At 42.8% G+C, this 13,289-nt stretch overlaps 1 pseudogene; it reads right to left on the bottom strand.

Annotated features, from left to right (window-relative positions):
- Positions 1 to 10,264: 10,264 nt before the first annotated feature.
- On the bottom strand, positions 10,265 to 11,312 carry LOC101555327 (histone H3-like; annotated as a pseudogene).
- Positions 11,313 to 13,289: the final 1,977 nt, after the last annotated feature.

The raw sequence follows: 13,289 nt of genomic DNA, 5'->3' as shown, positions 1-13,289 counted from the left end.
CACAGGAGTGGCTCCCAGCCACTTGAGTCCCACTTAAACTTTATGATAACAACTAGAGCTAAATATAATCAGCAATCATCAAGATTAAAATCGAATCATAAAAAGTATTCATTATTTAGAGGGGAATCAAATGGTAAAAAGAAATAAAGAACAGATGGAACAAAAGATAATAAAAAATGTTAATAGCTTTAAATTTAACTACAAGCTTAAAAAATATTAAATGTATGACTCTGTAGACATGCTTTGCATGTATAAGTTTCTGGGTTGAACCTACCATGCTGGGAACTATAAGCAAAAAATGAAATAAAGGCAAGAAAGGAAAAAGGTAATTATTTTAAATATAAATAACAATTTGAACACATAATTTGGCACTTACATGCACATGTTGCTAAAATGTGTAAAATATGACCAAAAAAAAAGGCTTTATATGGTTCAAAGCACTGGAAAACATGCTCTGCATGCAAGAGCCATGGATTTTATCCCTGATACCTCATATTCCTCCAAGGATTACTAGGGGTGGCTCCTCAGCACCACATCCGAAACAGCCCCCGTAATCACCAAGTGTAGCCAAACATCAAAACCAAGTATGACAACAGCAGCATAAAGTCATGAGGTGGGGTGGGATGAGGGAGTGGCATCGAGGAGATGGAGGAACACTATTACAATACTATTACAATGCTATTACTATTCAACAGTGATAAATGATGGTAGAGTATAATGAGCTGTCTCCATTCCACACCTTAAGCATTTGTACATAATAGTAGACTGTTCCTCAGGAAGGGAAGTTAGCAATTTCTCTAACTTGTGCCATAAATTCTGCCCCAGAGCTTAGGCTCACCGGAGACTAAGAGATAATGGGCAATACCTAAGGCAAATGGTCAAATAGAGAACCAAAAATACCTAAACCAGCTAGCTCACTCTGTAAAATCCTTGTGTTGTCAGTAGCATTCTTGTCACTTGACAAGTAACTCAGTTTTCCCATAAAAACTTCATAAAAGGAGCCATATTTAGTCCTATACTGAGTTCCTCAGTACCTAGACAATTTCTTTACCTTTCTCTTCTATTTTCCAATAAATTATTCAACTTTCTGTGTTTGAGCAACTTCATTACTCAATATTTTAACTCCTGAAAATATTGAAAAAAGTGTGGACAAACACAGAGACCCACTGTCACTGATCTTGCATCAAGTTCTTGAAGAATGTTGTCTGAATTTGGTAGGGGCTACATTGAATCTATATAATAATTTAGGCATAATGGTGATTTTGCTATATTGATTTTTTTCCAGCCAATGAGCATGAAATAGTTTTCTATTTCTTAAGGTCTTCTACTTCTTTCTTAAATGATTTGAAGTTTGCGTGGTATTGATCTTCCACCTCTCTTGTTAAGTTGGTTTCTAAATAATTGATTGTTTTAGACATGATTTTTAATCAGATAGATTCTTTGTCTGCTTTCTCCTCTGATTCATTCATTATTTACAATTGATTTTTGTGTGTTGGCTCTGATTGGCTTTTGTTTGTTTGGATTTTTTTTTTTGCTGGGGGTTGGGGTATTTTTAATTTTTAATTTTCTACTTATAATTCATATAAACATGTGGTTTACAAAGTTGTTCATGATTATTTGTTATATTACTGTAGTATTATCATCCTATTGTTTATCAATTTGCTCGAGTGGGTGCCAGTAACGCCTCCATTCATCTCTGTTACATGCTAGTGTAGTAGCCCAGTGGCATCTGCTCATTCCAGGAACACGAAGTGAGGCCTGTTATTGTTACTGTTTTTGGCATATCGAATATGCCACGGGTAGCTTGCCAGGCTCTGCCATGTGGGCGAGATACTCTCGGTAGATTGCTGGGCTCTCCAAGAGGGATGGAGAAAAACTGTGTCACTCTCTTCTGGGTGCTTTGTTTTATAGTCTCTGGGTCTTAGCTGTTGATGAGATTACATGCACCAGGGGCAGTTTGTGGATGTGACTGCCAAGCTACTTGAAAATGGGGGATCTAGGTGGAGGAGGCCCATTCCCAATCCAAGCAGGCTTGGAGATCTCAGCCCCAGGTCCTGCAAACCTGAGTTCCTCTGTCAATTCCTACATGTGTGAGACTCATCAGAGCATGTGGAGAGTGGCCTTGAGCATGGCTGTGGTTGGGTTCTGGAGGTTTTCAGCTGCCAGGGTTCTGTTTGGGGCAGGGAAAGAGACTCAACCCTCCCCTCTCTGAGAGGCCCTGATGAAGACAGCCTGGCATGGGAGCAGGAAATTATTTGTTATAGACATTTAATATTCCAACACCAATTCCACCACCATTATACCTCCTCTTCACTATTGTCTCCAATATTCCCAACCACCCCTTAAGCATGCTCCATAACAGGTCCTCACTAATTTATTTTATATTGCTTCTTATCAATAATTTGCTAACAGAAGAATAAAAATTTGTGTATTGACTTTATAACTGGTCACTTTACTTTATTGGTTTATTGTTTCTAGGAGCTTTATTGTAGACTCTTGAGAGTAATCTGTGTATATTATCATTTTATCTGTAAATAGTGATAATTTGGAGTCTTATTTTCCGGTTTGGATCTCTTTGATTTCTTTTTCTTTTTTATATTCTTACTGTGGCTTTTGTTCCAGCTTAGAGCCCCTCCTCCCAGGTCATCCAGTCATGCTATGGGTCTGGAATTCTGCATCTCAAAGGTTTTCTAGACTTCCCAAATGGGTCCTGTGTTTCAGAGACCTTCTTTTGGACTGGTTTGGTTTCCAGATGCACTGTCTACCCCAATACACATTACCAGGGCCCTTTGTCTCCTGCCTGCTACAAGACAATAAAACGAATAAAACTCCAGTTCAACTGATCAAACAAAATAGAAGATAATACTCCATTTTCAGTGCTACCGTGCTACAATATTCCATTTATGAATATCAGGAATGAGAAAGGTGAAAATAATGGAAATTCTAAGGATATTAAAATGAAGATACTTTATTAACAATTTTAAACCAATAAATTTGAAAATTAAAATGAAATGGATAAATCTTTGAAATACACAAACTGCCTAAACTTATCCCATAATAAATAGATAACTTGAATAGTCGATGGAATAAATTGTATCTGTATTTTTTTTTTAATTCTCATACAAAGAAAACTCTAGACGGGTGGGGGAGAAGGCAGTAAAGACAGAGAAGGGACACTATGTCAATGGCAGTTGGAAATGATCGCCCTAGACAAGAATCGAATGCTAGAAGTAGGTAAAAAGATGTACATGATAACCTTACAATACCTATATCACAAATCATAATGACCAAAATGAGAGGCAGACAGACAGATGGACAGACAGAGAAGAAAAATGTCTGCCATAGAGGAAGACTGGGAGGAGAGGTTCGGAGGGACATTGAAGACATTGGTGGTGGGAAATGTACACTGCTAAAGAGACGGGTATGGGAACCTTGCATTACTGAAACCAAATCATGGATAACTTTGTAACTGTTTATCTCACAGTTATTTAATAAAAATATTAATAAATAGTTAAAAGAAAGATGGAGAGTCATTGGGATGCTCAGCTTATATTAAGGAAGATGGGAGCTGGCTCTTCATTGTTTTTTTAGACAAATTATTCACAGATCTAGACTCTCCTGAGAGCAAGAGAGCCTAGATTTCATTATGAAAAGATTCAGGATACCATCACAAGCCTAGGAAGAAAACTCCCCCCTTCTTTCCCAACGTGACTGGAGACCGTTTATAGAGCTCCTGAACCCTGAGGAGCAGGCTTCGCTAGCCAAGGACTATCAGCTATGGATTTGAGCTCACACCGAGACCAGGAATCTGATAAGCTTGTGATCTTCCTGCTAGTGTGGGAAAATAGGAAAATCAGCTGGCAAATAGAATTTTCCCCAAATTTATTTCTCTCTCATTGGCAAAGGGCAAGTGACTGCAACTTGCACTTCTCGTTCTCAAGAAGCAGTGTTACTTAAGGCTCTTCAGCAAGTGAGAATGCTCTGGCCCGTTTGTCAGGTGACAGAGAGGCTACCACCTATAAGTAATAATAATGTTCTAGAATAACCAGGCAAAGGGAAGAGACCAGAACAAGCCCTTGGGGAAATAAGGGGAAAATTATTTAGCATTTATTTAACACTGCACTGGTGCCAACTCGGCAGAGGGGTGGTATATTCTTGGAATTTGCAGCCAAAGCTGAAAACGAATCAGGTTACAGAGGACAGTATGATACAAAACACAAACATGTCAGGGTGATATAATGATGAGCAAAAGCAGGAAAAGGAACCAGGCTTCCCTTCTCAGGAATCAGACTTCCCTTTGCAACAGTATTCTAGTAATAGTTACCATTGTACATAGAAGAGAAGCTTAATTTTCAGAGTCAAAAGTGAGGGCTAGCCTAGAGATACAGACTGATACAGAGTTCTGATTAGCTACTAAACATGCAAGATAGGTTAGAGCTTAAGTACCCTTTCATTGAGGGTAGAGAAGTGATTCCAACCTGAGGAAGTAGAATTCCCATGAAGGTTTATGTGAAACGGAAAGAAGAGAAATGGCAACCTCCAGAAGGGAGTCCACCATTCTCCTCTTTGTACACCTCTCATTTGGGGAAATGACTAGGGAAGTTTAGAACTGACAAAGTCTGCTATGAGCACTGTATAATTCTTTTTTTTTAAATTCTTTTATTAATTCACCATGTGGAAAGTTACAAAGTGTTCAAGTTAAAGTCTCAGTTGAGCACTGTATAATTCTAACCTTACGTCTCAGCAACTGCCAAACTGCACCTGAGTCACACCTGTTCTGCCCAGAATGGGAAATGATCCTGCCAGCCAACCTCTCAGAGAGCTGTGGAATTCTTAGTGAGGAAAGGAAAGTCAATTCTAAGTTTTACCCAGGATTTTCCAGGTCCATTGTATTCCCTGAAAAACAATTTTAGGCTGAGACATATAGTGGAGTAAAATAACTTTATTTGGGAAATATAGGGAGGAAAAGGGAGAGAGGTACATGCTTAAGAGAGAACACAGGTTTCTCCAGCATGGGAAAAAGACAGAATGGCTTTTTTTGGATAAGGTTATATATAGGATTTTTTTCATGGTTACCTTAGGTCCCAAATTCTTTACACAGGTAAGGAGTTAATGGGGCATTTCCTGAGAAAAAGCACTAAAATTTGGCTTGCCCATTCTTAAATTCTTATGACAGCTTTTGTCCATGAATTTTTGGTATTTCTTCTTCTAAGGATCCACCCTTGATCTAAGCCTGAAATTCTGCAACACAAAAGCTGTGTGGGTTTATGAGATGGGTTTGTCTCAAAGGCTTTGGACGGTTTACGTTTCAGGCAGTATTTTTCTTCAAAATACACCAGGGCCCCTTATCTTTCCACAGGTGGGCTGACTACAAAGAAATATCACACTAGTGTAAAAAAAATTGTTCAATAAGGGCACATAATGATCTTTTAACATCATTTTTTCTGAGAGAAATGTGTTAGTCACATTCAAGGTGATGCAGGCAGAGATGTAGGGCCCTAGCATTGTGGATTAAAGAAGTTATTCTGGCAGCAGCCTGAATGCAGGAAGGCTGAAAACCTATTAAGATACATAAATGAAGGCTACCAACAGCTGTCTATAGAGCTCAATCCCCTAAGAAGAGAAGCTCCAGGAAAAACAAAAGGCCTTGATAAGAACACGAAAGAAGAGGGCAGATATCCGAGATACTAACCTGTTGAACATTTGGATATGTAGGCTTTGTGACTGAAATCTCCAGGCTTTCTGGGAGTGGGGATGGGCTACCTCCCACTGCTTCCCTATACTCCAAGCAGTCACCCCCATGAACCAACTCCAACACCACCTTATAAGTTCTTCTACTGGCCTTGCAGAAAGAGGAAAAATCTGGAAACGCTGGGGAGAAGCTTAATCGGCGTCTTTACAGGAAGGTCACACCAAGTCCAAAATGGCTTTTCTGCCCTCAGTTCTTCCATCTTCCTACCTGCTCTGAATATTCCTCCCCTTGAATCCGACCTGCTTCCACAGTTAAATGCAAGTCCCGAGTCTCTAGAGGTCATTCTTAAAATTCCCAGACAGGAGAGAATACTTCTGGATAGGCATTGGGAAAGGGGTTATTTGTTGGTATCTCAGCAGCTAGCCTGAGACCAAATCCCCTGCCCCTGAAGCAAGAGCCAGCCCTGTTTACAAAGACCCAGGGGCTCTCTCCAGCACTCCTCACACATAGGCACTCTGGTTGAGGGTGAGGGACGTGACTGTGACCACCTACCCACACTGATAACGCAGCCCCAAGCAGGATATGCAAATCATTAGCTGATATCTGTCCAAACCAGAGGGGATGAACGTGCCCTACATGCCTTGCATAAGAATCCCACCCTGAAAAGGTGTATAAATATCTCTGTATAAGGGCTAATAAAAAGAGACTGCTTGACCACCAGACTCCTTGACTCTGTGACTTTCTTTCTCAGTTTCTTTCTCCACTCTGGAGGCAGGAATCCCGCAGTGAGCAGAGGGCCAGGGCAGAGGCCTTCTCCCCTTCCTACTCACTCTCCCATAGGAGTAAGTCCAGCCACTTCAGGGGATCATACTCCAGTTTGTGGGGATCACCTGGTCAGGACCCCGACAGCTAATTAAAGAAATTCCCTCTTTGAGATCTCTCCAAGTAGCATGCAGTTTTGTCTGTTTCCAAGGTGGGACCGCTGTGGTAGTCGTGGTGGTTAGTGGGGAAGCAAAGACCAGAAAACACTTGGAAGACTGGCAGAGTGATGAGGAGCTTATGGGTAGTTTGGCTGAAGTGAAGGGGAGCAGCTGCTCCAGTAGAATCTCAAGGTCATTCATCTAGGGGAAATGCGGCTTTCAAATCTGTCTTCCTGGGGCTGGAGCGATAGCACATCGGGTAGGGCGTTTGCCTTGCACTCGGCTGACCCGGGTTCGATTCCCAGCATCTCATATGGTCCCCCGAGCACCGCCAGGAGTAATTCCTGAGTGCATGTGCCAGGAATAACCCCTGTGCATTGCCGGGTGTGACCAAAAAAGCAGGAAAAAAAAATCTGTCTTCCCTTGGACATGGTTCCTGATGTTCCCTCCTTTCTGTTCTTTATCTTCTTTATGTTTTTTATTTTTATTTATTTATTATTTATTTATTTATGCTATCACTCCAGCCCCCAAGAGAAATTTTGTTATGAACTTGAACCCAGATCCAAAAGAGATGGTTATTTGGACTAGATAATAATTCCAGTCCAGTTTTACCATTCTAAAATATTCTAATGAAAAAGATTCACAGAAAGAACTATTGAGGCCTAAGATAGCATACCTAGTTCTCCCTCTGGGAGAACCTGGCAAGGTACAGAGAGCATCCTGCCCACACGGCAGAGCCTGGCAAGCTCTCTGTGGCATATTCAACATGCCAAACACAGTAACAAAGATGGGTCTCATTCCCCTTATTCTGAAAGAGCCTCCGATGCGGCACCGCTGGGAAGATCAAGTAAAGAGAAGCTGTTAAAGTCTCAGGGCTAGGACAAATGGAGACGTTACTGGTGCCTGCTTGAACAAATCAATGATCAATGGGATGACAGTTATACAGTGATACTGGCCTTCTAGAAAGAAATAAATAAACCTTGAAAGAGACCAAAAGCTGCAGTTAATCTCAGACCCATGTAAGGCTGAACAGACCAGGGTAAATCAGAGGGGGGTCGGGGTTGGTTAGCCTGGTGATTGTCCATGCAAAGCCCCTGGTAGCTGCTTGCTTCTACAAGCCAAAAGCACATCCATGCCCCCAGCCTGTCTCCACCATCTCAGGACAGACCTCACAGAGATGCAATCTGCTGAAAATTTGGGTATGCAGGTTTTGAGACTGAAATCTCCCGACTTTCTAGGGGTCGGGATGGGCTACCTCCCCCCCCCCTTCCTGTATTTCTGGAAGCCTCAGCAGTACATCCACACCCCAAAGCTGCCACCTAATTAAAAAGCTACTCCAGCCTTACTATTCCAATAAAAATACTGAATGCCCTGAACAAACACAATGACTTCTTAGTACCTTGCATTGCAAACCACAATGCACAAAAATAGAGGAAGCCTGGGAGTGAGGGATGGGGTGTTGGGGATGGTGGGAGGGAAATGGTGATGGGAAATGTACACTGATGGGTGTTGGATCACTGTATGACTAAAACCCAGTCATGAACAGCTTATCTCAGAGATATTCAATAAAAAAAAATTTGTTTTGAGTAATATGGAGTTCATGCCAGCTTCAGTCAGCTTAATCAGTGGCTGAATAAATAGCAGTACTCCTACACTTTAAAAATACGAAAGAAGGACCTACTGATCCTGCAGCAGGTAGGGTGCTTGCTCTGCACTCAGCCCACTTATGTTTAATTTCTGACATCCCATATGTCCCCCCCCCCATTACTGCCAGGAGGAATTTCTAATGTCAGAGCCCTGACCACCAGCAGGTGGGACCCACAAACAAAAAATATAACAATATGAAGGATAAGAACAGAAGACTAGAGAAAAAATCACGGTAAATATACAGAATGAAATACTATTTGGCTATAAGAAGAAAACAAACTACGCAATTGGTGCCATATGGATGTGTTGCCAGTAAGAGGTTCCAGGGTGACTTAAGGGAAATGTGGAGAAGAGAGAAAGCAGTTAGAGAATGAAACTTGCCTTTTTCTCCCTGCCTACCTCTGTCACCCTGGGAAGGAGCTGGGGAAATCTGGGACTGATAAAGTTTGAGATTAGACCCTTCTCGTCATGGACTTCACATTCCATCAGGCCCTTGAAGCAGCCATCAAGCTGCACCTGACTTTCACTTGTTCTGCACGACAAGAGAATTGATTCCTACCACTGGATCTCTCAGGGAGAGAGATTCAGACTGAAGCAAGGAATTGCTCTTTACAGAAAAGAAAAGTCAATCCTAGAACTTACCCAGGCTTTTCAGGTCCTGTGCCTTTCCCTAATAGAAAAAGAATTTTAGAAGGAGGCAAAGAGTGAAGTATAAAAAGTTAATTAGGAAATAGAGCGAGAGGGAAGATAAGATACATGCTCAAGAAAGGACTTCTCCAGAATGGAAAAAAAAAAGCTATTACGCATCTCAGCGTCAAAGTATAAAAGTAGGGAAGTAAGTATCTCAAGAGGAAAGATGTAGCTGGCATGTGCTCATAATTGGGCAACACATGTGCTTGGGCAACACATATGCTTGGGCAGCAAATGCACCCAGCAGCAATACATGTGCTTGGCAGCAACACATGTGTGCACGTCTTTCATCCAAGATAGTTTACAAACACTTTCCCCACACTCACCTTTCCCCGGTCCATAGCCAAAGAGGAGTTTGGGCTTCTTTTGCTATTCTCCCCCTGGTCTTTGCTATAGTTCTAGAGCCTCTCCTCCCAAGGGTGTTCAGCCTCTCTTCTCTCAGGAAGCCTCCCGCACTTGTCCTGGAATTCTGTATCTTCATGGCTTTTCAGGCTACTGAAATGGGTCTGTTGTCTTAAAGGCCTTCATACCTTCAGGCTGATTCGGGCTTCAGACACTTTCCCCCGCCCCCCCCCCCCCCCCAATATGCTTTATCCCCCATTACCCTTCCCGCAACAGATAGATCTGGAGAGTATCATGCTCAGGGCAGTTAGCTAGAAGGGCAGATTTCCTTTCCATCTCACATAGGAGGTATGAAGGAAGATAGTGAAGGAATAACAAGTGGCCAAAGATTTGATCTACACAACTGAGCTTACCATGGTGAGACAGGGGTGGGACATGGGAGCAGACTAGAGGGGAACATTATGGTGGAGAATATGGTGTTGGAACACTGTATGCATGAAATCTGACTATAACGGTATTGTAAATCATGTGCCTAAAATTTGAAACTAAAAAGAATATGTAAGAAGACCACAAAAAGTTCCAAGGAATTCTCTTTGACAACACCCTGGCAACAGACACTTCTCGGCATACAAAACCACATTTGGGAGCAGTTTGGGAAAACTCCTATAGAACTAATTTTACAGAGGTAAGCAGGATGCATTCCCCATACTGAGATTCACCCCCATCTCACCTTGGGATGTGTACCTCTGGAGAAACCTGAATTCTCTCTTGAACATGTCTCTGTTTCTCTTCCTTTGATGCAGGAGCTGTGATCACGGGTCCCTCACTTGGTCCACGGTTCCCACGTTCCTCAATATTTTTGAGAATGAAAATAGCACTGTGGCACGGTCATCCCGTTAATCACTGATTTATTCCAGCGGGAGTCAGTAGCGTCTCCATTTGTCCCAGCCCTGAGATTTTAGCATTGGAAACTTTATGCCCTCTCTCCGTGGATGCGGCACGCCAGTTGGATGTCCTTGGGCATAATGGTGACGCGTTTGGCGTGGGTGGCGCAGAGGTTGGTGTCCTCCAAGATCCCCGCAGTGCCGTGACCGCCGAGCTCTGAGAGCGCAGGTCGGTCTTAAAATCCTGCGCGATCTCGCTCACCAGCCGCTGGAAGGACAGCTTGCAGATAAGCAGCTCGGTGGGCTTCTGGTAGCGGTGGATCTCGCCTAGCGCCACGGTGCCGGGCCAGTAGCGGTGCGGTTTCTTCACGCAGCGTGGCTCTCGCGCTCTTGCCCCCACCCCCTTGGTGTCCACCTGCTTGTGGGGCACCTTCCCGCCCATTGACTTGTGCGCCATCTGCTTAGTACGAGCCCTCTCGTTCTTCCCAACTCAGCTCGAGACTCCTTCAAGGTTAGGGAAATGAGACCCATTTTTGCTACTGTTGTTGGCATATTTAGTACCTCACAGGTAGCTTGCCAGACTCTGCCAGGCTCCACAGGCGGGACACCCTTGCAGCTTGCTGGGCATTGGGGTGGGTGTGGGGGGGAGAATGAAAATATTGAGTAATAAAGATGCTCAAACTTGGAGTTAGAAAGTGGAAAAGTTTATTGGAAAGTAGAAGAGATGGATTCTGGTAGTGATACAGTAGAAGTGTGGAGTACCAGGTGAATTTAGTTGCTCAGTTTAAATCTCACCCATTGAAAATGATTCAATAGATTCAATATATAATGGGATGGCTAGAAGTAGGAGATAATAGCAGATAAAAGGAAGCCTCCATCCAGTCTCTCTGTCTCTGTCTCTGTCTTTTTCTCCGTCTGTCTCTGTCTCTATCTCTATGTCTCTGTCTGTCTCTGTATCTCTGTGTCTCTGTCTCTCTTTCCCTCCCTCCCTTCCTCCCTCCCTCCCTTTCTCTCTCCCTCCCTCCCGCCCCCCCCCTCTCTCTGTATATGGACAGAACAGGATAATAGGAAGTCTAGAGTACATTTGAGAGAGGCCCAGCAACAGGTACAGAACACAGGGAACTCACCCACAGGCATGTGGTCAATGACCAGAGACTAAGGAAAGCTAAGATATCAGAGAACCATTGGGAGACAGTCTAAAAGAGGCACAGTCACAAGATTTCGAAATAGAAAAACATACTGGATAGAGAACAGTGTAGAGACAAGACCAGGCTATTGTACAGTGAAGGTGAATAGGGTGACGGACAAGACAAGGATGTCATACACTGGACTAGGCTGGGGAACAGAATGAGTGATATAATACATGGGTGAAGGGAGAATCCTGGACACTAGGAGGAACTATTTATTTGAACTACACAATAAACTCTGACTTCTTAACCTTCAAATGCAAGTCTTTTATACAATTCTCTAGAGTCCACCAGGGGGCCTGGGGGTGGGGCACAGAATCCATTCTGTGCTAACAGTTACAGCACAAGGGCTTGGCATAATGGTGGATAAGAGCACAGGATCCGCAGCCTGCTACAGTTGTCAGCAGACTGCAAAGTCATGAAGACTAGTAGGCAGCAACCCTCGTCTTCTAAGCTTGGAATTTTTATTGCAGAGAACTTGTCATCTTTCTTTGGTGTGACAGACCTAGACACACTGAGCGATATTAACTGCAAGCTGGTTTTATGTGATTTTGAATGCTTTTACTTTGTAACTAGAGACATTTGAACACATACAATCATACTTGATGAAAAAAAGAGGAATATTTCTTAAAAACTGAAAAATTAGTTCATTTTTATATGGGCTATTTTAATTATATCTTGCTAATAAAATGCAGTCAAGGAACAGATAATTTTAGAGGAAGCAGTCTTGTTTCATTATAATTTTATAAGCGATAGCGCAGCAGGTAGGGTGTTTGCCCTGCATGTGGCTGACCCGGGTTCAATTCCTTTGTCCGTCTCGGAGAGCCCGGCAAGCTACCGAGAGTATCCCGCCAGCATGGCAGAGCCTGGAAAGCTACCTGTGGCATATTCCATATGCCCAAAAAAAAACAGTAACAACAAGTCTCACAATGGAGACGTTACTGGTGCCCACTCAAGCAAATTGATGAACAACAGGGTGACAGTGTGACAGACAGTGCATTATAATAATTTATAAGCAACTAATAGCACATGGTATATAAATTTATAATTATGTTAGTGAGATTATGTTTGGCTATCTTCATAGCCAGTCTGCTACAATGATTCATTACAATTAAAGCAAGAAGCTGCAGCCTCCTTTTTGTGGCCAAATGTTGATTTTCTTTCAGAGTCTCAGTGAGTCACTGAACAAGAAAATGTCTGGATTTCTTGAGCCAAGCAACCCACCAAGTTCCACAAGATTCTGTGAGAGCCCAGGAGAAAATCTCCCCAATCCCAGCTCCTTCTCAGGTAGGCCAAGCAAACACAAGTTAACATATGACCAATTAGAAGGCCAAAAGAATCAAATTTAACTATATACATATGGAGTGTCACTGTATCACTATCATCCCATTGATCATAGATTTGCTCAAGCGGGCACCAGTAACATCCGCATTCTTCCTAGCCCTGAGATTTTAGCAGCCTCTCTTTACTTGTTCTTCCCAAGGGTGCCGCATCAGAGGTGGGTAAGCGGAATGAGACCTATCTTTGTTACTGTATTTGGCATATCGAATATGCCATGGAGAGTTTTCCAGGTAGTTACATGGAATAAATTGTGATTCTGATATAGGCAAGTAGAAAGAGAAGGGGCCCCATGGCAATGAAATTCTTAGCATATAATAATAAAAAAAAAATACATTTAGCCCTAAGTACCATAAGGCCTACCTTGTGAGCACATAAAACTTCACCTGGAGCCTGCAACAGATTCAGGGAAGGCTGGACACCCCCCCCCCCCCCCCCCCCCCCGCCAAGAGAAGCTCCAGCAGGAACAAAAGGCCAGGAAAGGAATTTCAAAGAGCACCATAGACCACTCCCAATTCTACCCCCTTAGTAACCACCCTAACAGTAGACTCTTACCTAGGTAGGAGTCCCACATAGGACACCTTGGAAA

This window comes from Sorex araneus, chromosome 9, assembly GCF_027595985.1.
Source record: "Sorex araneus isolate mSorAra2 chromosome 9, mSorAra2.pri, whole genome shotgun sequence".
Lineage (NCBI taxonomy): Eukaryota > Metazoa > Chordata > Mammalia > Eulipotyphla > Soricidae > Sorex > Sorex araneus.
The sequence above is the reverse complement of the archived record's forward strand: the minus strand, read 5'-3'. Positions and strand labels throughout refer to the sequence as shown.